At 39.1% G+C, this 26549-nt stretch overlaps 1 protein-coding gene and 1 pseudogene across 1 annotated transcript in view; one reads left to right on the top strand and one right to left on the bottom strand.

Moving 5' to 3' along the window:
- Positions 1-26549, bottom strand: part of LOC146002846 (octopamine receptor beta-1R-like) — a 452153-nt gene that overhangs the window by 66734 nt on the left and 358870 nt on the right. The gene's annotated exons all lie outside the window — the stretch shown is intronic.
- On the top strand, positions 18066-19107 carry LOC146002746 (uncharacterized; annotated as a pseudogene).

Here is a 26549-nt window from a genome sequence, read left to right as displayed (position 1 = left end):
TTTGTTTAATTCATTAATTGATACCTGGCTCCTTTTTACAATTTTCTCTGTTGTGTTCTCTGTCCCTTTGTCCTTGTCTGTTCCACTCCATTTTTTATTTTATTTTTCATTTTCTTAAGGCCGAATCACACGGAACTGGATTATTAGTAGGAATGCTCCAGTTGGCGCTGGACTGGCTACCCATCTGCTAGTTTTCGCCTCACACGATACATGTTACGGTAATTGTCGGTACACTTTTGTTTCCATAAACGATCAAAAACAACCAAGACTCGGAAACCACAGACAAAAGACTTTCCTTTGATGAACTTGCAGGTTATCTTCACATGGCCAAACTTTGCTCTCATTGGCTGTTCCACAGAATCCAGTCGAGGAAAGCCAGTTGCAATTAGAACATGCACTATTCCTCAAAACCAGTCAAGCAGTGAGCAGGGCGGCCATGATTGCCACCCAGGTAGCAGTTCAAGGCTATAGTCATGCAACTGTGTTCCTTTCTCATTCTACTAGGGAGTATCAAAAACTTTTGCCTGTTGAGGTATAATTGGTTTAATAATGGAAAAATTGAAACAATGAACATATTGTCTGTAGTGTCCTCCACGCAGTTGCCATCACGTTCGATGCATTTGTGCCAGCGATTTATCTACCCCTCAAAACCAGTTTGGAAAAATTCCACAGAACACTAACTGCCTCACCGTTTACAGCTGCTTTAACCTCGTGTAGGTCATCGAATCTCATGCCACAAAGCACAGACTTAGCTCAGACTTTATGGTATATCAAATTGTCAATCATTGCATGTGCTGACCCATAGGACATGTGCACCGCATCAGAAATTCCCTCTCGAATGAGCTCATCATCCCTGTCGTCGGTCAACGACGTTGATGGCCTGTCACTCCTTGACATGTCCACACTTTCGGTTTCTCCCACTTTGAACTTAACTACTTAAGTCTGAGCTAAGTCTGTGCTTCGTGGCATGAGATTAGAGGACCTACAGGGGCTAAAACAGCTTTGAAACGGTGAGGCAGGGAGTGTTCTGTGGAATTTTTCCAAACTGGTTTTGAGGGATGGATAAATCGCTGGCACAAATGCATCGAACGTGATGGCAACTGTGTGGAAAGGTAAACAAATTATACCTCAACAGCCAAACGTTTTTGATAACCCCTCGTACATTTTACATTCTACATATTTATTTTTGCACTTTTGCCCTCTATATTTTCTTCTATATCCCTACTTCTAGTGCTTCTTTTCATATCCAAATGGCTTACTTGTTTTCTTTTAGTGTGATTTTAGTATTTTGATCCTCTGTTGTATATTTTAAAGGTTCTGGTTTTGCAAGATGTAACTGAAAAATTTTGAAAACATATGCATTGTTCGATACCCGGGACCCTTGATTACAATGCGACGACGTTACCACTACGCTATCGTGGATGCCGCCATAAGATGAGAAGCACTTAAGGGAAATAAATCGGGAACCTTCCATGGGAAGACCAAGAGTCAATCTCCTATTGTTCGTGCAAAAGAGATAGGGATTTTGATTTTGTTATTTAACGTCGTTTTTCTGCCACTTTTGGCTAATCGCGACGATGATGAATAGGGTCCGGATAGCATTGCACTTAAAATACCTAAAATACGCATGCAAATATGCACTAAAAGGATGCAAAATATGCAAATAAATATGCATCTTTGGGAAACACCTTAACTTTTTTAAATGTTTTCATTAAGCTAGTAAAACACAGATACTTGTTTTCTTTTCAGCTCATAAGATCTGTTCAGTTACTGCAAGAAACCTAAATGTAAAGAGATATTTGTTATATTGTTTTGCTAAATTTTTGTTCTTTGATTTGCTAAATCATATTAGCTGATAAAGAGAATAAAATATCTGCTAGCATCGTATCAATCCATAAGATTATATTTTATTTAAACTCTCTCTGGATGCTTCATGTTGACCAGGGCATTCACTTGTTTACTTCAGTTGTCTCAACCTCTGTGGTATGTAAATAATGCACAGTGTTATGCAAACTTCCTGATGTATTCAGGATATAGGAAGTTCCATTAGCCTATGGAGTCAGCTGTTTGCAATAGAGGTAGTAATAATCACGATTCGGCATGGAGGAAAGTCTCCATGGCCTGGGTAATATAGAGGTGAGACAGACTGAGAAGGGACTGACTTTTGATTTGGATTGAGGAGAGAGAGGAGCTTAGAGAAAGGAGTTGAGGGAAAATGAGGCGAGTCCTGGCCAACCTGCAACGAAGCCTACAGAGGACTTAGTTTATTTTATTCTTCGAATTTATCATCACTCTTCAGATAGACAGGTAATTATCCTAACCCAGCCATGATTCAGATTCAAAGGTTCATAAAACCCAATGAGTGACTATTGTCTTTTCTAATTGTTAAGCTGTTTAGTTTTAGTTGTGCCTTTCGCACTGCCAAGTGTTTAACTTGTCATGTTTATGACGAGTGCTCTCATCATTGAGGATGAAGGCAGAATAAGTTACATCACCCATTGATTAATCGTGGTAGTGACTGGTTTTGATCATCACCATTCTGTAGAATGATACGGCATCTAGATTTTTTGCGGTAATTGAAATAAAGCATTTTTAAAAGGTAAGGTTTTTCAAAAGTGCATATTAATTTGCATATCTATTCGGGTCATAATAATGAATGATGATATGATGAAACTGATGAAGGGACACTCACAAAGAACACCCTTGCCCAGGCCGGAACCCTAGGCATCGAAGCGGGTTGTTAACCACTGCGCCACGGATATCGGCAAAAGAGAGAGAAAGAGCGCTTACGAAAACAGAACAAGGAGATGCTAAATCGAATAGCAAAAATGGAAAACCATAAGTACAAACGCTAATTTTTCCTCGTCGTATTTACAAAGAAAAACTACCAGAAAATATTTCTTACATTATTCATGCAGCTGTTTGGAAACGTCGTTGACAACAAAAATCCATGAGAGAAAATGGATTCTGCATTCATATTCATTGTCTTTGCATCAAGAGAACGTAACGAAGGCCAATTAATGGTTTATTATACATTCAAAAGATACGGAAAGTTCCATGGTAACAGAACTTGAATAGGATATAAATCATTAACTAGTATTCTTTTTTATGTTCGAAAACAACCGAGATTGCTTTGCCAGTTCTCGCAGAGCAAATGAACCGAAATCCAAGCGCATTAAATAGAACTGGAAAAGTTTCCTTAAAGCCTTTTTGCTGAATAGAACTGTTTTCGACTGAATACAGAAAAGTCGGAAACCGTTAAAAGAGCTGCGAGAAATGAGGGTTACGCTTGAGGGGGAGGGAGGCAGCAGCTAATTAAATTAGCAGCCTGATTCGTCATTGGAAAGAATTGAATAAAAGAAATAGAAATGAATGTGAAGAAAGGAATGTCTATTTACTTAGATTTGTTCAAAAATTAAAAGCCTTGGGAAGCAAATGTAATAAGTGGGGCTCGGAAGTTGAGGAAAAATCTTTTTTTTTCCTAGTGTCCGAAGACGAGGCCCAACATTGTTCATTTTGGGTCATTGTAGGCCAGAAAAAGGCGGGTTTTATTTGTCCTTTTTTGCCTTAATCGTCGTTTTTTTTTTAACTTCACCTTCTTTCGACTACGTTTTTACTGCCCGTTCTCAATTCGAATCATCATCAGTTCATCACCTCTTAAACATCCTTTCTGTAGTAAAGAAATAAAAAAAAAAAAAAAGAAATATATTTGAACCATCCCTGAAACGAGAGAGAAACGTAATGAAACCATTCATTCAGTGCTCTCAAAGGTGAGTGATGTACAGCAACAATTGGAACAATATGAAGGTGACATAGGAAAAGCCGTCAGCAAAAAAATGAAACTAGTGCTTCAAAAAACCAGGGGTAGCAAATTATGTGCAAGATAAGTGAAATATTGAAAGGATAAAAAATTTTGCTGCGAGTGTTTTTGAAGAGGAATTTTCACCACGAGATCTCACTTGCTTCAAGTATGCACCCTTAACATCCGTCCATGTGGAGAGAAGTTTCTCGATGTTTCGCAACGTGATGTCAGAAACCCGACGGTCCTTTACACCTAAGAACCTGGAGATGACTACCTAGGTATTGTGATATACTGCAATGCCAACTGAGGCAAGGTTTCCGAAGTCCTATTTCTGTAACCCTAGTGTGGTTAGGCCAAATATGATTCTTCAAATACGATTTTTCAAATTATGTCAATCTAAAAAATATATAATGTCTGAAAGAAGATGCATTTCATTCATATAATTTTTTTCGCACTGGTGTGTTCCATACCACCACAATTTTGTATTTTTTATTCATTAAATATGTAATTAAAACTGAAGCTATTAATTAATTTGGATCACATTTATACGCTCTTTTTCCGTTTTTATGTCCTTTTTTTTATATTTTTAGGTCTTTTTATAGGTCTTTTTTTTGGCAATTTATAGGTCTTCAATTTCCGAGCCCTAGTAATAAGCAATATGGCATTGAATATATTATGAACGGAAATTATGCGGTGAAAATGTCGGCCATCATAATACGCTACGAAGCCAGAAGTCTCAGGTTCGAATCCCGGTTAAGGCATGGACGTATCATTGTGTTCGTCTCCATCATGTTTTCGCCAGTTCGTCATTGTTCCTCATCGTCGGTATAAACACAAGAAGTACAAAAACAAAGTAATATATCCAAACACGTCGACCCCCGTAGCACAGCGCGTTACGATGTCAGCGTCCCAGGTTCGAATCCTGGCCTGGGCAACATAGGCGTACGTAGACTAATTTATTAGGGGTGCCTTAAGACGAGTTTTATTTGACTATGTGAGCAATGTTAGCTTAATTGTCGTGACTTCATGTTCCTTTTTCACAGAAACTATTAGGCATATAAAGATGAACATTAGAGTCTGAGTATATTACATTATTATTTTAATGGTATTTTTTATATTATTTTTGCATGCACCCCTGGCACCCTCCGTGCGCATGCCTATGCTGGACATGTATTTTTGTGAGTGTCCCTTCATCAATCTCATCATATCATCACTCAATCAAATGAATCAATCAAAAAATGAAAATCAAATCGTAATCGAACACCGGTCAAGGCAATGTTTGTCCAATCACTTTTACATCAGTTCATCATTCTTCTTCATCGTCGCGATTGACCCAGGAAATAGAAAAGCGACGTCAAATAACCAAATTCAATAGGCGGAATATGTTGTATAATACTTAGGTTTATTTATTTTCGTCTTTGGTATTTATCGTTATTATTCCTTCCACTTTTTGCTAATCGCGACAATGATTTGATTTTCATTTGCTTTATTTTACTTCGCTTTTTGTGCCACTTTTGGCTAATTTGCGAAGATGGAGATGAGTGATGACATGATGAAATTGATGAATTGACACTCACAAACAACCACGCCCAGGCCGAGATTCGAACCCGGGACCCCTAGCGTCCTAGCGCGATGTGCTAACCACTCAGCCACGGGGGCCGGCTCGCGACAATGATAATGGTCGCACTCAAAGAGCACCCAGGCTGGGATTCGAATCCGGAACTTCACTGACGAGATCGAAAGTCGAACACGCGATGTCCCTAACAGGCAAATTGACTATTTTGGTGCATTGCACACTAATTCCTGTGGAAATTGTTAACATCCATTTGTAGTTAGTAATCTGTGGCTTCTAAGATAGATGTCAGCACGGCGTCCTTAGTGTTTCAAGATTTTTCCGCGGCGCCCAAGTCAGAATGTACGTCTATCTAACAATTGCAACGGCCCCTAAATGTGGTTGCTTACCTCAAGTTAAAAAATAAAACACGTATTTCAAATTCAAAAGCATTGTACTAAATAAGCACATATTTGGAAGCAAGTGTAATTTCAGTGAACATACTGGAACATTTCGTAGCATCCTTGTAAGCCCACCTATCGAACCACTGCAATACACCTCTGATTGGTCGAAAATGTGCCACTAGGAATATAATGATATAATTTTGCTAACTGAAAGAATTCCAGATTCTGGTAATGTAGAATATTTATTATCTTTCTGGATCTGTCCATCTGTCTTTCAATCGGGGTTATAAATCGAAAACAATCGATTTCATGACGACTTTTCCGTAACCAATAGAAGTAAACATATGCAAAATGTCTGCCTTTCTTTACAAGTAATATAGGATTCAATGAGAATCAACAAATAACAATAAATTTCAGAAACAAATATTACTCCTGGACAAGTCTGAATGGTCTCATGTTTCTGTTTAAGAAACGAAAACATCTTTGGGGAGTAAAAAAAAAGCAACATATTTTCCGTGCGGTACGGATCATATCCTTGTCTTTCGGAAGAAAATAACTCCTGTCTTTTTTTCGAGCACCCCAATTCTTCTGTCTATTATATACAAGAGCCTGTCTTTCTAATAAACTAACATATAGATGTTTCACGTTACATGTTCCCCCATTAGCTTTGAACTCTAATGATGTTTTTTGTCAGATTTTGTTTACGTAATCTCTATGATCCATTTGCTAGACACGTTGCATACGCATTTTTTTAAAGAACGTTCTCTTCTCTATCTTTATTATTCCTATTTCTATCTTGTGTATCACTATCTCTATTTATTTCTCTTTCGAAATCTATATCATCTCTGGAGCTTTCTGCATTATTTCAGACTTCTATCCCTACTCTCGCCGACTCTATCTGTGTTTCTCCCTTTCTAGTATGATTTGATTCTCCCCTCTCTATCTCTCTATTTACACAGCAAATTTAGTTCCTATTCTTTCTTTCTCTCTTTCTCCATTTCTATATCACATTCATTTTTTATTATTTATCTCTCTCTCTCCCATTTTTCCATCACATTCATTCCTTATTCTCTCTATCTTATTATCATATACATACTTCTCTATCCATGTCTATGATTCCCTATTCCCTCTTTCTCTCCCCGTTTCTATATCGCATTCATCATCTATTCTTTTCTCTCCCTCTCTCACACAGAGTATCGTTTATCTATTTCTCTCCCAATTTGTAATATTCCCTATTCCTTTCTAGGGGTATGTTTAACAAGACATATATTATGCCATTTTTTACCCATACATCACTTCAGATTTGAAGAAGCAGTATGATAGTGACACTTTCTTGGCGCAGTATGATTATTTCTACATATTTCAATTTATTCTCTCTCTCTCTCTCTCTCCATTTCTATATCACATTAATTTCCTAGTATTTATGTATACAGGGTGTTTCCGGGCTGATGATACAAATTTTCAGGGATGATGAAGAAGGGCACATGTATCAATTTGATATAAGGAACCCTGGTCTGGAAACGACTTAGTCGAACGTTATAAGCGAAAATCGGTGTATGAAGATGTAATACTTTTATTACATGCACAAGTTTCAAAAACTTTTCCGTGGCCAGCTCGGTCACCTGATCCGGCCCCACTTGATTTCTTCTTGTGGGGTCATGTGAAACGTAGTGTGTACGAGACACCTGTCGAGACTGAAGAGGATCTCCTGGCAAGAATCTCGCTGCCTGTGACATTGTTGGAAAGACCCCGGAGTTGTTCCAACGGGTACGCCAGAACTTTGTGCGACGAAGTCATGCCTGCAGCGAAGCTGGGTGACGCCGCTTTGAACAACTGTTGTGAATGTAGCAGCTTGTGAAAGTTGTGCAGGTAATAAAAGTATCACATCTTCATGCACGATTTGCGCTTATAACTTTCGACTAAGTCCTTTCCGGACCAGGGTTCCTTATCTCAAATTGATACATGTGCCCTTCTCCATCGTGCCTGAAAGTTTGTATCATCATCCTGGAAACACCCTGTGTGTGTGTGTGTGTGTGTGTGTGTGTGTGTGTGTGTGTGTGTGTGTGTGTGTGTGTGTGTGTGTGTGTGTGTGTGTGTGTGTGTGTGTGTGTGTGTGTGTGTGTGTGTGTGTGTGTGTGTGTGTGTGTGTGTGTGTGTGTGTGTGTGTGTGTGTGTGTGTGTGTGTGTGTGTGTGTGTGTGTGTGTGTGTGTGTGTGTGTGTGTGTGTGTGTGTGTGTGTGTGTGTGTGTATATATATATATATATATATATATATATATATATATATATATATATACACATTTCTATATCACATTAATTTCCAATTATTTATGTATCTCTCTCTCCCCTCCCACCCCTCTCTCTCTCTATCTCTATCCACTTCTATATCGCGTTTATTTAGAGTTGCAGAATTTAACCTTGAGCTAACACATTCTCAGTGTGCACTCACCCTTAGCGCGTCCCCTAGTTTGCAGAGTGCACTACGAGCACAGACAACACAGGACAGAAGCCCGTGGATACATGGACTTTCCTCAGAGACATTCAATGTGTGGGACAAGGCTCGAAACGAAGGCAGAATGCTTTCGTTTCTGATGGAGACTCCACACGTTCATCCCTCACAATTGTTCTTCTGCGTGAAGTCCCCAGTGGAGCCGAGAGCAGCGGGATTTGCCGTCGAAGAAGAAAGTGAGTATTAATGCAAAACGCGGGAGAATTTTGCAATGCAAACGACAACACTTGGCTGTCTCCCCTTGGAGAGTTCGGTAGAAAATTTCCATCAAGTAGATCTCTCTGGTGCTCCACAATGCACGCTTTCTATGGTTTCCAATACTTGTCTGTCCTCCTGAGCTTTAATACCACGCACTTGAGCCACCTTTCACATTGGGTGAAACCGTACGAATGCCAGAAAGACTATAATAGCACAGAACAATGTAAAGTGCGCAGACAGTGGCGTAACTAACGTCTCCGTGGAGGTCCCAGCTCGATATCAGAACTTAAAGAAAATGCAAAACATTACATATTACCAAACTTTTCCACCGTCTTTCACTACATTTGCCATCAATTTTGAGTAGCTGTTCTATTTGCTCGTATATGTTATTGTGTAAATGTAGTGTTGCAGATGAGAATACCAAATACCTGTAAAATAACTGAGAGGACTCCATAGCTACAAAATACCCTTACATGGCAAAACACCACCACTTCAAATTACATAGCTTCAGCAGTTAAAAAGAAAGGAAGGAATTCGACTTTTAAGAAGGCAAGTTTTGATCGAAGGTGAGAAACTGCATTGTTTTGTTTATTTTAGTTGCTTTTCATTGACTGATTTGCATTATTTTACATCGCATTTCTGGCACTTTCGGCTAATCGCGAAGATGAGGAAGGATGTGATGATATTGATGAAGCGACACTGAAAAATAACACCCATACTCAGGCCGGGATTCGAACCCAGGACACCTGGTGTTGTAGTGCGCTCCGTCACGGAAGTGGGCCGAAGTTGTTATTTTTAAGTTCACTTTATGCACAGATAGGCTAATCGGGACTGAATCTACAGTTTAAAGTGAGATATAAATCACTATGTGATATGGGTGCGACGAATGATAAGGGGGACAATAGATAGGGACAGATCAGATATAGGAGGCGACGAATGATAAGGGGAACAATAGATAGGGACAGATCAAAGATAGGAGGCGACGAATGATAAGGGGGACAATAGATAGGGACAGATCAGAAATAGGAGGCGACGAATGATAAGGGGGACAATAGATAGGGACAGATCAAAGAAAGGAGGCGACGAATGATAAAGGGGACAATAGATAGGGACAGATCAAAGAAAGCAGGTGACGAATGATAAGGGGGACGATAGATAGGGACAGATCAGAAATAGGAGGCGACGAATGATAAGGGGGACAATAGATAGGGACAGATCAAAGATAGGAGGCGAGGAACGATAAGGGGGCAACGAAAAATAGGTAGTGACCAAAACCGTGGTCTACGAATATTATAGGGAGTGACAAAAATAGATGCGACTAAAGACAGAGTGCCAGGAATAATAAGGGGGCGACGAAAGATATGGACCGATGAAAGGTAGAAGATGACGAAACATAAAGGATGACGAATAAGGGGAACGAAAGATGGGGACCGGTGAAGAATTTAAGGGGACGAATATTAAAGGGGCAACGAAATATATGGATCGATAATATATAGAGGTGGTGAGGTAACGCCAGTCAAGTAGGAGTGGAAGAACGGGAAATAAATCAACCTTAATGTTTTAAGATAGCAGCAGATGGTGATATCGTTGAAACCGCCCACGTGGCTCTGTAACTGATTATATATATAGTCATATTTCTGATATGCGTCTAATTTTTTATACAGTCCATTCCATTCTCCTCTGTGGGCAATGATAGGATGACGCTTTTCTCTCTGGACATTTCTGATAATTATTTCTGGGGATGAGCACAGGGTAGAAGAAACAGATAATTATCACTTGAGTAATGGCCATTCTCTCAGCTTGATGCACATCAACGCACGTAGCCCAGGAGCGGCGGAAGGGGCTAATTACGGTGGGCAATTTCAAGACGAGATTGCAAAATCGGAACACGGGGAGTGGTCGCGAACCGTGCTTTTTACGGTTTCCTCAGTTAGTTTTCCAGCCGTAAAAACGGGAAATTAGAAAAGCAATAAAAACCTAACAGTGTGGAGGAACACCTCTCTGGGAATGGTGGTTCGAAGAGTCCGCGAGATACGTGGCTGAAGTCGGTGACGGAGTCTGGAGTGCCAGAGGAAATGGTGATGGTTTACGATGTCGCTTTATGACGACCGAGTTTGTGAAAAGGGGGGTTCCCCCCATATTCAACGGTTAAATTGGTCGAAACTGCCCTCTCCGCCCCCCGGCCCCCCTTATGCCCTTGTGGACCTTCGTCCATTAACAGTCCGACCTTGTGGAGACCGAATGTCGGTCGCTTGGAAGTGGCTGTTCAGGGGCTGGAACCGTGGATACGGTTATGTGGAGCCCAAGCAGGTTGGAGAGCTCATTTGCTCGTTGCTGTTATTGCGAAGGTGGGGCACTGGGGACATTCTGTTTTTCATCTATCTCTTTTCTGTTTTTTCTGTTTTTCAACCTTTTGCCATCTTTCTCACACTCTCTCCCATTTCTATATTTCATACATTCTATATTCTTTCTCTCCACCTCTGATTATAATCTATCTTCTTCTCTCTCCATTTCTATGTCACAATCATTGGCTATTATATTATATTATTTCCTCCCTCTCTGATTATCATAACTCTCTCCCTCTCCAGTTTTACCTTATTCATTCCCCATTATTTGTCTTCCTTTCTGATTAAATTATCTCCTTCTCTCTCCAATTCTCTATCACATCCATTGGCTATTCCTTCCCTCTCTCTATGATTATCATTTCTCCTTCTCTCTATTTCTCTGTCTCTCCGTTTTTTTATATCTAGGGCCCGGGACTTTACGTTATAACATATTTTTTATTTGGCATCGGATCTTGTACTGGAGTGAGATCTTTACATATCTGATGAAAATCAGCCGAAATAGACCAACTTGAAAAAGCATATTTTGACATATTTTACCAATTTCGCTTTTTTACAACATATTTCTTCAATTTTCCCGTAATAAGACATATTTCTGTATAACTTCGTAATTGTCTTGCATTTACTCTGTTATTTTATATTTTTTCATCATAAATTTAGCGCAACTGATAGTTCATATTATCGATGCCAGGATAAGGAAATTACGAACGAAGAATTTAAAAGCAGATGCAGTCTTTTCTTACCAACTAAAAATAGAGCAATAATACCCCCTTTTTTATCTCGCCGACAATTAATAGCCATGCAAACATTATTGAGGGAAAATGTTCTCTCATTGTTGTGCGGGAATCTGGCTTCATTTAATACTCCACCCCCACCCTGGTCGATCTTCCCTGGAAGATACTGAATCCCGTATTATGAGAAATTCGAAAGTACTGATGTGCATATTTTTGGATTTACTGGGAATATTTCTACCTTTTTCTGACATATTTTTCAATTTTTATGACATAATTACATACATATTTTACAGTTTTATAGGACATAAAGTTCCGGGCCATCCCATGCATTCCTATTATTCCTCTACTGTCTGATTGATATATATCTCTCTCCATATCTCTGTCTATTCTACTTCTCTATTTCTCACTTATCTAGTTGACTTTAGTTTATTTCACGTCGCTTTCTGTCACTTTTGTTGAATCGCGACGATAGTTTTGAACGACGATGAGGGACAACCATAACACAGCACAACCTCCACAAAGGATCATACTGGCCTTTTGTTGAGATGTCAAAGCCTCGATAGCCTACCTGCAAAAATGCAGTACAGGATGTATTTCGTGGAAGAGGGCTTGATATTTGATTGCCTTCGGAAAAGATCACTCTTTACACTCCACTTTTTATCTCGGTTTTCTTTCTCGAACAACAAGTATGATCTGGTCTGCCATGAGAGTAGAAAAAAAGTATATCCAGAATATTTGTAGAGGTCTTACTGAATAATAGTGGTGCGCACAGACTTGTGAATGTGCACTGCAATGAATTTGTGCCGTGCAAAGTGTGAACAGTTGCAAACTCAGTACCTGTAAGTAGTACGATATAGAAAAAGGATAAAGCTTTCCCTTCTCCATTGCACTTTGTAACTTTACACCGTGTATATACGATAAATATAATTGTTATACAGGGTGGTCTAAAAAAGTAACCGAAATGTAGAACGTTACCTTATGTGTTCGGTTACCTTTTTTGGGCCACCCTGTATAACAATAAAAAATGGAAAATTTCCACAGTCAATATCTAACATCTAGGACGTACTTACTTAAAAAAAATAGACACAGAACAGGATTGATGCATTCACCATGACGTAAATTCGATCTGGTTCTTCACATACCTAGAAAGAGAAAAAAATGTGTAAATTATTTCAATTCTTATTCGCATTAATTAATTATTATCAACTACGACATAGTAGAATGATTACTCATTAATTTAAGAATTTTGCAGCATATGTTGAAAATTGAAAGTGAATGTTTTGCTCTCTTTATGCACTTTAAAACACTGCCTTCTGATAGCTATATTTTAACTTTTCCATTAACCAATGAAACTGAAATATTGTTAGTACCCATGACAAAGAGATAAACGTGCAAACGAGGCTTCCAATGGTGAAATGTTGAAATGCAGACATAGGATTTGACCCTTCACTTCCGGAATAAGGAACTGTTGCCTCCCTCTTCTAACCTTCACCATATCTTCTTTCTATTCTTCGATCTTCTTCTCACCGTTTTATTTTATATTCTTGTTTCGTCATCCGTCCTACTTGATTATTTCATTTTCCGTTTTCTCCTCTCCTCTCGGTCTTATTTTTTCGTATTCCCACCATTTCTTTTTCTTTGTTGTTCCCACTCTCTCTTTTATCTCTCTCTCTATCTCCTTCACCCTCTGTCTGGTCTTAATATTTCTCTAACCTGTCTTCCCCATCCCACTTCTACATTTCTATATCTATATATATATCTTTCTCTCTGTCTCCCTTCACATTTCTCTTTCCCTATAACTCGTCTTCATTTCTCTCTCTGGCTTCTTGAATTGTCTCTTAAAATACTTCTTTCCTTTGATGGTGGAATTTTAGGAAACATTCAAATACATATTAAGACGGACAGAGGGACAATCCACTACCCGAGAACTTTGAAGGTGTGCTGTGGGTGACAGAGCCAGAAGAGCCTGATTTTATTTATTCAAAAATTTGCACAATTAAAATGAAATATAGAAAATATTGTGGCATTTTACGACACACGTGACACAACTGCAGATATGAGGAGGAGGGAGCAGGGGTACTGTTACGGAAGCTGAAGGGTGAGTGACGAAAATAGGGGCGACGAAATATAGAGGGCGGCTAATGATACCGTGCCAGCGAAAGGAAGGGAATGATTAAGGGTAGGAGGAGACGAAACATAAAGTGCGACGAATGATAGGGAAGGGAGCCACGAAAGATAGGATGTAACAAAAGGTAGGAACTAATCAAAGATAAGAGTCGACGAATGATAGGGAATGGCAAAAATAGGTAGGAGCGACGAGTGATAGGGAGTGACCAAAATAGGGGCGACGAAAGATAGGGAGTGACAAAATAGGGGCGACGAATAATAATGGTGACGAAAGGTAGGGACCAATCATAGATAGACGATGAAACATACTGTTTATCTCTTTTTGGTCCATCAATCTCTCTCTCTCTCTCTCTCTCTCTCTCTCTCTCTCTCTCTCTCTGTGGCTTCTTGAATTGTCTATTTTTCTCTGTCTCTTAAAACGCTTCTTTCCTTTGATGATATGTAATCAAATACATAAGCATATACTATATATATAAATAAAATAGACAAAACTATTCGATATTCCCCTCTGGAAATGTTTTTTTTTTCCCTCCGAGTGCACGTACAGTAAGAGATTTAACTTCTTTGCTGCACAAGCTCTCACACGTTGCAAAACTTTCTCTTACATGCACATGGAAATGCACCGACGAAGTTGGGAGAATATATGAGCGAATATCTGCAGCAGATGTTCCCAACAGCCAACGTACTCAGAAAATCATGAACCTGTGACGTTGGGGCAGCTATTTGCTGCGCTCTGTGCTACGGCAGAACTACAAAGTGAGGTTTTTTTTTTGGCAGCCGGTGGCGACATCTGAATTTCAAACAGGATTCTCCCCGAATTCTGCTTGTAGCACACGTACGCCATTAGTACCCATCATAGCCTGTCATGAACGGAATATCAAGCACAGTTCGTTCCGTGTGAAACCACTTTTGCTTCGTTTGGGAGATTTCAAAGTAAAGCATTAGATGACTCTGCCTTAGATTTTTCTAATTCCTTATTGTTTTTACAGCGTTTGGTAAGCAACTGTCCTTTTTACACAACAATAAAAGGTATTGTAATAAACTCAGCAATATTCCTACCACAAATTAAATTTGCTGTTTATATTAGCGGAAAAAAGTGTTTGTAATCGGAACACACGGGACGTACTAATTGACTTGATTCTTTTTACTTTGCTTTTCTGACGCTAATTGTGAGTATGAGAATGAACTGTTGGTTTTATAGTCCGATTACTTTTAAAACATCTCCAGCTTAATGTGCGAGTCCAGCAAGTGAGCCTACCAACAGTGTTGAGCGGGAGAGTTAGCGATAGGTGCTGCGTTGAGATGACGTCAGCGGCTCGCTTCTTGATTGGAGCCTTCGAACCTTTTGACTCGCTCCCAAGCTGTAAATGCAGAACACCCAGAGATGTTACGAAAGTAATCTCACTCTAAGATGAAATTGATGAAACACTGCTTAAAGTGTTTGCAATCAATATAGTGCGGGGAATAAGAGCCGAAGTATTTCAATTCCGAATACTAGCACAAACTTTGGATGTTGACTAAATACATATCAAAGACTATAAATCAGCCGGGAGACAACCATAGAAATGATTACGTCACGTGCAGTGACGTCATCAAAATGGCCGCCCATCAGATTCTTTGAAGTTGAATATCTCTGAAACTACTAAACAGATTTTAATGAAACAAGTCTCATTTCAAAGAAGAATTTTTTATCTAAAAGAAACTTTACTACACATTTTGCCGTAAATTCAATAGTATTTTAATAATGTTCGAATTATGAGATTTTTCCATACTTCTTGATGTTAATTCTAATAATAATACACACATACATATTAAAGTATCAATGATGTTTATTATTATTATTATTATTATTATCAGTGGTTTTTGGGAAGAAAGGTTTCAGTACCAGACTTGTCTTACGCGGTCGAAAGGTATTCGTTTCCCCGCTATTCACGTTTTTGTGTGCGAGAATGTATGTGGCTTTGTCAGAATCACCTCGGTACCAACCGTGCCAATAAAACATAAAACATCGTTTTGAAGTCTCTTTCAGAGCACGTTTGCAACCAGGAAGTTTTACCTTTTCAATACTTGCATTCACCATGCACTACCCCGATGTAGGCAGATCGTTGCTCGTGTGCACGTATTCCACCGAATCATCATTAGGCAGATGACTACATAGCCCTACGCATGTCACAATAATTAGTGCTTGGGAAGAGGGATTTCAAGCAGTACGTTTCCTGACGAATGAACGTCAAAAGCCATTCGCAGAACATCTAGTTCGTGTTCTGTACGGTTGTAGTAACGCAGCATGTGCATTGAACATTGTAACCACCGAATTTGGCTCAAAACTCTGCCTGAAAAAGCCCTACTATGTTCCCAACATAGAGAAGCAGACGCCACTTGAAAGTACTGAAAGTTTAATCTCCACACCAGGGAGATTTTGGGTTCCCTTCAAGTTACGCCTTTGTCAAGTTCTACAGGGTGTCCCACGAACGGCGCAACTGGGAATTAAGAGTGGCGTTACTTTGTAACCGAAACCTGTACATACATAAGTCATACACCAAATGTTAGCCCTGTCCAAGTAGATATTTTTAAACATAGAAACAACACACGGGGTGCAGTGTTGTTCATGCAGTGTTGCCAAATGTAAGTGAAAGTGTAAATTTATTTTTCCACAAAGCATGGAAAATTACATGTCAAACATTCGTACGGAAATTTGGACGTCAATTTCCACCTTGGGTAGGTGGACTTTTTCGCCATCTATAGTTCAGAGAAGAAAACCGATCGTTTTCGCGTATAGCCAATCCTGAAATGCCTCGTAAAGGCGTACCGGTCCAAATGGGTGTTTTAAAAAAATTATGAGGTACAGTGGCAACACTGTTGATGTTTGAAGGCAACTTATGTGTGTACAGGTTTCGGTTACAAAGTAACGCCACTCTTAATTCCCAGTTGCGCCGTTCGTGGGACACCCTGTACTTTTTCTGTAAATTACCTACACTCTGCATAAAATCTATTAACAAGTGAATAAAAATTTGTACCAAAGCCATACGTTGTATAATTTCACGTAAGTAATGAAAAGTTTTATCTACTGGTGCATTTAGACCAAACTATTAGTTAGTTTCATCATTTCGCCTTTAATGTCCAACAACAACAAAATATGAGGGTTGAGTTTAGAGTTAGTAATGATATGCTTGGTGGATTATAATCAGTAACTTTGGCATATCGATACATTGGGAGTAAGTTACTAAGTGAATCCACACATGCAGATATCCTAGATCACAGTGTACTTCTATTACTGTATAGTGAATGAATGTATGAATTTGTAAGGTTGGGTGCGACAGCACTTAGGCTATTTTGCACCCCCGTCACATTATACGTGGTCCAGCCCCTTACCATAACTACAATGTAACATAACTGTAATGTTGGACTAAAATATTCTTACTTCGTTAAAAGCTGAGGCTGTAAAGGGACACTCAGCACACATATGGACAAAACACTGGACAACACACACAGTCCTACGAAGATTATACTGGCCGTAGGTTCGGACGCCAGAGCCTCGTTAGTCTGCAAAATGTAATCCAGAGTGTACTACGTGGAAGTGAGGTTGACAATTGGGTGTGCTACGTGATGGTCACCCCTTACACCCTTATTACTGTATTGAATGGACGATTCCCCTACCTATGTGGCGGAGTGGTTACCGTTGCGAAGTATACTACTGAGATAATCCTGTATGCGTGCTTGCTCTATCGTTTCTTCATCTGTCCATCACTCATCTTGGTTGACATGATTAGATCAAAGAGTAGAAAAGATACGTATGTAAAAAAAACTAAAAAAAAAACATAGAAATAGAAGATAGTAAGATTTTAACTACTATCTGATGTATTCATAATGCACTGAACGCACGGCCATGAAACTAGACGGGTGGCAGAATTTCGCGCTGTTGCCACGTCGGAGCACAACCTCGTGCGTTCGGAGGTTTAAGAGAATGAAAGATCACGTTGTAGAGTTGGTCTTTGCAATCCATGTGATACAAAGTAACAGTATTTGCTCGAAAGGTCAGGGATGACACAAAAGTGTCCCGGAGAGAGGTCGGTCTGACGCTCGAACTAGGCAACGCAGCCCGGTTGACGTTGCCACACAGTGTACGGGAACCAGCCACTTTTGTCCCGCTCTCGCTTTGCTTTTCCCAAATGTGGCAACAGCGCAGTTCTGCCCACCCGCCTATTTTCATGGCCCAGTGTTTAGGTAGCTAACTCGAGTGCGAGAATATTATCTGTGCCAATGTAATTTTGCTCGCATATAATGGAATACAGAAGGAGTTGTATATACAGGGTGCATGGGTTATTTGAGGACACCACATTTTCAATGTATAAAATGCTTATGCCTTATTAATGTGTCGTTTCTGTTGCAGATATACGATGACTGAACCTATATTAACTGAAGAAATGTAAAGAAGCGCTGTGATTGTGGCCTTACATGCAAAACACAAGGATTTAGAAATTGCTAGATTCCTGAATGTTGCCAGATCATTTGTCCATAAAGTTCGGAAAGAGTTGTAAGCCTCCGGTTGGAAAGTTTCAAGAGTTTCGAAGCGAAAGAGGCATTCTCGACGTTCGGACATTATCAGGATACCAGAATTTGTCCGAAAGGTTCACGAAATTATCAATGATACCCCCGGAAAGTCAATGAGGGCCATTGCAAATAAACTCAAGGTGTCAGAGGGCACAATTCGACCATTGGTTCATGAAGACATTCAATACAAGTCGTATGCGATGAGGAAAGGTCAATTCATGTCTGCAAAAACAAAAGGGAATCGTCTGAGTCGTGCAAAACAGTTACTCACCAAAGTCAACATACACTGAAGAACATGGCATGCTGTGGTTTTTCTCTGATGAGAAAAACTTTGATCAAGACCAAAAGGTCAATCGCCGAAATGACAGATGGTTATGTAAGGATCCTTCTGAAGTTATGCATACCAAGTTTCCAACAACTGTGATGGTTTTAGGAGTTGTGAGTAACGAAGGACACGTCATGCCACCCAACTTCTTTCCACAGGGTCTTATAGTTAATGCTACAGCCTAGCTTGAGGTTCTGCAGTGTTTTGTTAAGCCCTGGATAGACAATGTACGCAATGGCAGACCGTACGTATTTCAACAGGACTCTGTTTCTTCCCATAAGGCTCACATTACCCAAGAATGGATGTCAGACAATCTCCATGACTATGTCACACCCAACTTGTGGCCCCCTAACTCTCCAGATCTTAATCCCTTGGACTATTATGTGTGGAGCGTTGTTGAAAGAGAGACTAATAAACATCCACACAACACCAAAGAATCATTGAAGGCAGCCATTGTCAAGGTGTTGTCGGAAATAAACAAAGACCACTTGATTCAGGCCTGTCAACGCTTTCGGTTCCGTCTGGAGAAAGTTATTGAGGCTGAAGGCGATTTTATAGAATAAACCTATTCAGAAACTTTTGTTTCTCATGTGTACCAATTTTCATGAAAATATATTTGATTTTGGACGAGATATGGTTATTTTTGAAAATTTACGTAAATGTCCTCAAATAGCCTAGGCACCCTGTACTATCGTGAAAGCAGATGGTACTTAAATATTGAATCATTAATGCAACTAAAACAAAAGTGATGAGAATATGCAAAAGAGGAACGTATGAAGCAAAGAATTGCGCAGAGCTGCTTATTCTCCATCAAAGACAGGAAAACACATGTTAAGAGACAATGAAAGAAATAGGGGATAGTGGGAAATGAGAGCTTTGGATAGGAGAGGAAAGTTTTTCAACCATGCTGGCCTTATGAAAGAGAATGTTCAAAGAATTTAATCTTTTGGTACACAGAGATAATTAATAACAGTCAATATTCACGATTTCACAAAATTGTAAGTGTTTTATTGCATGGCAAGACGAACTTGAAAATTCTAGAATTATTTGTGAAGTTGCATTTTATCTTCTCTTTCGAAAAAGAAACTAATGACGTTCTCTTTCCTATTTATTCAACTTTTCTCTCGTATATCTAATTAGACACACAAGCCAATTATTTTGCTACTTCATTTCTGCTACTACTAATCACTTCATAATAATCTCTCTATCCCGGAACCGAAAATCAAGCTGTTCTTCTGGGATAGTGAATGCAGGTAGATCCATAACCTGAAGGAACATGTTGATTGGTCCTTACCAATGATAACTTAGAACAGTTTAGGCGTAGCAGACAATACACACGCTAACTTTAACATTGTTTAAAGATTTGGAAACTTTAAGTTCTGAAAAAATCTCCTCAAGAATCGTATAAAGTTGTGGCACACTTTATTCTCATCATACTGTTCGGATCCATGTAGATCATATATTTAATCAGAATGCAGGTGATATATTTTTTTCTGTTTTGGTTATTTTACGTTGCTTTTCTATCTCCTAAGTTTTCCGCAATGATGAGTATCATGATGACTAATGTAATGGTGATTGGTTAAATATAATTATATATGTACGCCTGACCGGGATTCAAACATAGGATTTTTGGCTTTCTAGTGTTTCACGCGCCCTGTGTGAGTGTGACGTTGCCGGATGTGTGTGCTAACGATGAGGATCGAGTTGTGCGTCTAGAGAGCCCGTATAGGCTCTTGGAATAACCGGGGAGGGAGGAAGTTGTTGCCATATGGCAGCGAGTGTACTGTGAATATAAAAATGGAGTCTGTTGTGTGTGCATTGGTGTTGATGGCGCTGCTTGTGATAGGCGGCGTAGAACTGAACCCAGGACCAATAGATCGCTGGAATGATGTTAGCCGAATTATGGATAGGCTAAAGGTATTGGAGGGCCTACCCGAAGCAATCCAGAACATCAACCACAAGCTGACGACCCTGAAGCAGGTCCACGAAAAAACAACCAATATTGAGGCCGGGCTGGCTGCGATTGGAAGAAGAATGGACGACTTGGAGAGGGAGAACCGGGAAATGAAGGAGGATAATAAGTGCCGGTGGAGTAGAGTCTGGACAGCTGAAACTCAGATAGACAAGGTGGTTGGACACTCGAAAAGAAGCAACCTCATTTTCGATGGTGTCCGGGAGAACGGTCGCGAGACCTGGGAACGGAGCAAGGAGAAAATCCGGACACTGGTGAAGGAGAAGATGGGGGTGGAGCTAAATTATATGGCGGTGGAGAGGGCACACAGACTGAACTACCAACTAGCCGGATGCAGGCCCACCATAGTGAAATTTCACCATCACAAAAATAAGGAGGAGACACTAGCCAACAGAGGAAAGCTCAAGGGAAGGACGATATACGTGAGGGAACATTACTCCCCCTATATTGCGCGCCAGAGGAAGCTCCTGACCGACCACATGAGGGATGCCAGGAAGGAGGGGCATCGAGCTTTCCTGACCTACAACAAGTTAATCGTGGACGGCAAGGTATACATGACTAAGGACGACTGCTCGGACATCGTCTGCGTGGGACAATGTCGGGACGGATACGAGACCCGCAGATCTGAGAAGGATGATGGGAGATTTGGCAACACGACAGCACATTCCACCACTGGACCAAAAAAGAACAACGGGAATGTCACGTCTGGAACAAACACCCGGGACGGCGCCATGCTGAAGGCGAGTGTATCTAAGCTGGTGGACAATATGGGTGTGGAACTTCCCCCCGGGGGCAGGAAGCAGTCGACCGCGGAAGAAGAGACCCAAGGCTGCGTTCCAGAAGGGACGCCGGTTGACGCATGGAGTCACACGGAGACAACGAGGAGGAGGTCCAGGGTACATCAGAGCTGCAACTACAGAGATTTCAGCGCCCAGGGAGAGAATTGCACTTACAGGCGGCAGGAGAGGGTGACAAGAGCGACAGAGAAGGTTAGAGGGTCAATGACATTGGAGGGGTGAAAATTTGTGCACAAACAGTTTATTCTGGGACGGGGAGGGTCTCAAGGAAAATTACCCAGACAAAGAGCCCAGGCCAGGGCTGGTAGTGTGGAACGTCGAAGGGCTATATATATAAAAAAAAGGTTCTGTGACGAAAATTTTAGGGAGTTTGTGGATAAATTTTATATACAATGTTACGTAAAAACGTGGGGAAGTTCTAATAACATACTAGAGACATAGGGGGAGGGGTTCTCAAGAATCACGTGTAGAAGGGCCAGTAAAGGGCGATTCCCGGGGGGTGGTAATAATCTTCAAACAAAAATGGAAAAAGTTTATAAAAGAGATATGTATCGATATGAGGGAATTCTGGGGATACATTTTGCAGCGGGGTCCTTGAACTTATTCGTGCTGGCAGTTTACAGACAACCTCCAGGCTCCAAGTTCTATTCAGAGCAATATTTCGAAAAGCTAGGGACAACTATTCAACAACTGACGGAAGATCACCCTGAGGACAATATATTGGTGACTGGCGACTTAAACGCCCGAATAGGGGAGGAGTAAAGGGGAGGAGGACGTATCCTGGGACGACTACGGGGGTCAAAACGGTGACCAAACGACTCAGACGGAATGCACTTAGGAAATCCTAGACAAAGCAGGGATAAAATAGTAAACGCGGGAGGGAGGTTGCATAAGCTCCAAATATTAAATGCGATTTTTTTTTTCAGACCATCCGGGGCATTTCACATACGTGGGAGCGGATGGAAGTAGTACTATTGACTATGCTATTGGCACTCTCGAATTATTACAATGAATTAAGGGTTCTAACGTCCAGGCGCAAACGCAATCGCATCATATGCCACTTCCCATACAGCACACCAAGTTTCAGACATATTTCAGAAATATTACAATGTTTCATTAACGTTTCTAACATTCTGGTTTCGCGTTGACGTTACAGAAAGCATCACATGAAGTCCCAGTTTTGTTTCTGAAACATTGCAATCTTATAGTTTCATTGTCTAGTTTCTGCAACGTCTCATTTTTCTTACATCTCTGAGAAATGTTTCAGAGACATTTCCGCAACGTTGGATTCAGTCATCATGCATGCGTGGCGGCCATCCGGGACATTTTCTGTGGCAGCCATGTTGTTACCTTCAACGCTGACCGGGAGTCGTGCACATCTTATGAAGAATAATGTTGTTTATTGAGCGGTAAGTTGAATGTTATTAATGCCAAAGTATGTTGAATTGTGTTATACTTATGCACGCTATATATTTAATCTGTGTTGTGTAACGTGTGTGAAAAAGTGAGTGGAAACAAGGCAATTCAAGCCAGTGATTAAAGAAGTATTTTGTTTTGTTTGTTTAATTAAAATATGTGGACGTAAAGAAGCACTGAACTTCTCCACCTCATGAAACTATAATCGCGAGAAATAAGTTGCCTGCATTGTGTGTAGTGAAAAAGTGAATGGTCGAGACGCCAAGTATTTCCCTGCATGTTTTTACTGTTAAAAATAGCAATATAGTTTTCGTTTACGGTATATGACCCCCCCCCCTAAATTTTGCACAACATTTGTCCTCTTTTTTTTTTAAAAAAAAAAAATGTTGTTTCTCACTTCCCTGTGCGTAGAGAAGAGGCGTAGAATACCACGTAAGTTGTTACGTTCAGAGCCTCTATCTAATACAAATTACGAATCAACTAATTTGTTCTGTGACATCGTCACGAAATGTAAGTCTACGGCAGCACCACAGCCACGGTCATACTTGTTAGATCAGCTCTCCATTGGTTGCACAAGCTATCAAGAATAAAATTATCCTATGAAAAAACCTTTAATAATAGATCAAATGAACATAGCAGTCATAATCAAAATTCTGTTTACAATGAAGTGCAATTATAAACAAAACAAACATGATACTGGCTTTAAAAAAAACAGCCCGCTGAAAGTGACAGTATGCGATGACTACTAGTAGTGTCACAGTGCCATGACTAGACAGTGTACATTATTAAAAAATGACTAGCTATGCCAGGCTATCAAGCTAGTGTTTATATAAGTATTTTGACCTGTCTCATTATCCACTATAAAGTGAGAAATTCTTGTTATGAAATACATGCAAAATCTGAAGAGATTTTGTTGTATACTTTCATTTTTTCATGCTACTTATCAGGTTAGGTAGATAATATGCAAAGCTAGCTTTTCCTATATTTCCAGTCATCAATCACTACATGGGTAAATACTTCCATTTTTTCATAGGTAGATAATGTGCAAAGCTAGCTTTTCCAAAATTTCCAGCCATCAATCACCACATGGGTAATTTTCTGTGTGATAAAACTTAAATCCTAATTATATTTCTCTCTTAATCACTTGTTAGGTTACTCACTTATGTTAATCATCTCTCTCTTTCTCTCTCATGTAGTCTTGTATAGTTTTGTTTCTCATGAGGCTTGTGATGCCCTCCATATACTATATTCATAATTTTATCGTAATTAGGTAGGTAGAATTATAGATTATTGACAAAAATAAAAGGTTAAAATCAAATAATGATACTGCACGATTGCACAAGTTGCAGATGTTGTATTTAATTTGGCATGTTAAAAGAAAGATGAAACATGAAATATTTTCTGCGGAATGCCGAGGAATTTTCTAAAAAATTAGATGGAAACACTGATTTTCACTAATATTAACGATTTGGATGTTAAGTGACATATTGAGCATTCACTAAAAATCTTTATGCTAGTTCTGAGCAAATAATATGAAGTAAAAGCAATTTTTCTTGCCAAAATTGAATGTGTTTTACGGCATTCTCCGAGGTTACCTTTATAAAAAAACTGAATGGTACTGACATGAAGAATGTAAATTCTTGATGTTGCTTCGCAATTTTCTTCAAGGCTGTGATGTTTATGACTCTAACAGTTAGCTTTTATGCAGATTGAGCAGTAATTGAGTATTTTATGGCTGATTTAAAAATAGTTTCTTTCGCAAGAATGATCATTTTTGGACAAAATTTGGATTTTAAGTTACAATAATTCAAAACTATGAAACAGTACAAGTTTAATATACTAGATTTAGGTCATTTGTGGTTCAATTGTTATTATTAAGTTTCAAGAGGTAAAAAATTGGTAATATTTAGTTGTTTTTATGCTAAAAATCCATTCAATCATCATTTCTTCGTTAGGTAGGTAGAATTATGGATTATTGACAAAAATAAAATAAAAGGTTAAAATCAAATAATGATACTGCACGATTGCACAAGTTGCAGATGTTGTATTTAATTTGGCATGTTAAAAGAAAGATGAAACATGAATTTTTTCTGCGGAATGCCGAGGAATTTTCTTAAAAAGTAGATGGAAACACTGATTTTCACTAATATTAAAGATTTGGATGTTGCATAACATATTGAGCATTCACTAAAAATCTTTTTGCTATTTCTGAGCAAATAATATGAAGTAAGAGCAATTTTTTTTGCCAAAATTCAAACTGTTTTACGGCATTCTCCAAGGTTACTTTTATAAAAAAAAACTGAATGGTGTTGGCATGAAGAATGTAAATTCTTGATATTGCTTTGCAATTTTCTTCAAGGCTAAGATGTTTATTTTACTTGTTTTTTGAAATGAAAATTCTGACCAGAATTGATATTATGACATTATTTGCTTTCAGGAAAAAATGAATGTTACTGCACTCCAACAAGAGGTTATAGCGGAGAAATTGCAATGAAATACTTCTTAACAGAACAGGAGCAATTGTATTTTGACAAATTTAGACAAATAAAGAATATTATTTTATGAAAAAATATTATTTTTATAGTAATTTTTCTTTGAAGTGATTCATGTCCAATTTTTAGAGTTCAATGGTGACATGGATAGTGTCTGATCACTCGCTGGTGTAAACAAATGTATCAAAGTATGCTTATTTATATTTATTTGGTTCTTTGAATTGATGTTTTAAGTCCATTTTATGCACAAATAGGCTAATCGTGACTGGACCTACAATTCAAAATGGGATCCGTATCACTGCAATGTACCTCTACCAGAGTTTCCAGTAGCTATGTACAAGGTTTTGCTAAATTACAAGCATTCAAGTTTGCTATTTAATTATTACATTCATTTTGAATTTTATTTGAGATACGTACAATGTGAGAATGTCACATAATAAATTTTAGTATGAGAAAGTTATATTTGAAGACATGTGCTCAATTTGTGATGTTTGAAATTAATTTGGAATATTGCTGTGTAATTCTCAAAGTTCGAACACCATACATGTGGAACATGTATTCTGTCCAGGAAATATGTTTTCATTCATACAGATATGACATTAGAGTAGAATTTTCAGATGATCGTGACTCATAGAATCATGAATGAATTTCTTACAACACTAAAATGCTTCCAGCCTCTCATCTATTAGTAGAGGGGACGGGAGCATTATGCTGATCACATCATTCAAATCCCACCTTCTTTGTGACAGGGCGCAACAAACCCCGGAGAGCTTATTATTGTATGTAAAACTTTACACACATTTGAGGGTAGTTTAGGATTTGGTGGCGAATACGAGTATTTTTCTTTTTTTAGTTGTAACTGTTGTCTGGTGTGAATGAATGTGTATTTCGTACTTTTATGCACTTCGCCCCCCTTTCGAGAATAATTGTAGCAATTGAGATAGGTGGTCATTTGAGGAGAGGTAAAAAAAAATATAATTAAATATCATTCCTAATTAGGTATCAAACATTGTGAATTTTATTTTCAGGAAATGATTTACAAATAAATATTGAAATAAAGGGGCTTAACCCCAATAAGCCCCCTTAAATATTTCACTCGTGAATACAGTACTGATTCATTCAATATAACCGTAATGTAAAATTATTTCACTGTAATGTAGATGAAATATCACAAAACCTTACGGACATGTATCTGTAATGTTACACTGACATGTTTCTGCAATGTTACATTGACACGTTTTTCTAATGTTGCACTGACATGCTTCTGTAACATTACGAATGTTATGTTAGATTCGCGGACATTTTTACATTGCTGAAACATACCTGAA

This window comes from Lepisma saccharinum, chromosome 19, assembly GCF_977018435.1.
Source record: "Lepisma saccharinum chromosome 19, izLepSacc3.1, whole genome shotgun sequence".
Classification (NCBI taxonomy): Eukaryota; Metazoa; Arthropoda; class Insecta; order Zygentoma; family Lepismatidae; genus Lepisma; species Lepisma saccharinum.
This window is presented reverse-complemented; position numbering and strand designations above follow the sequence as displayed.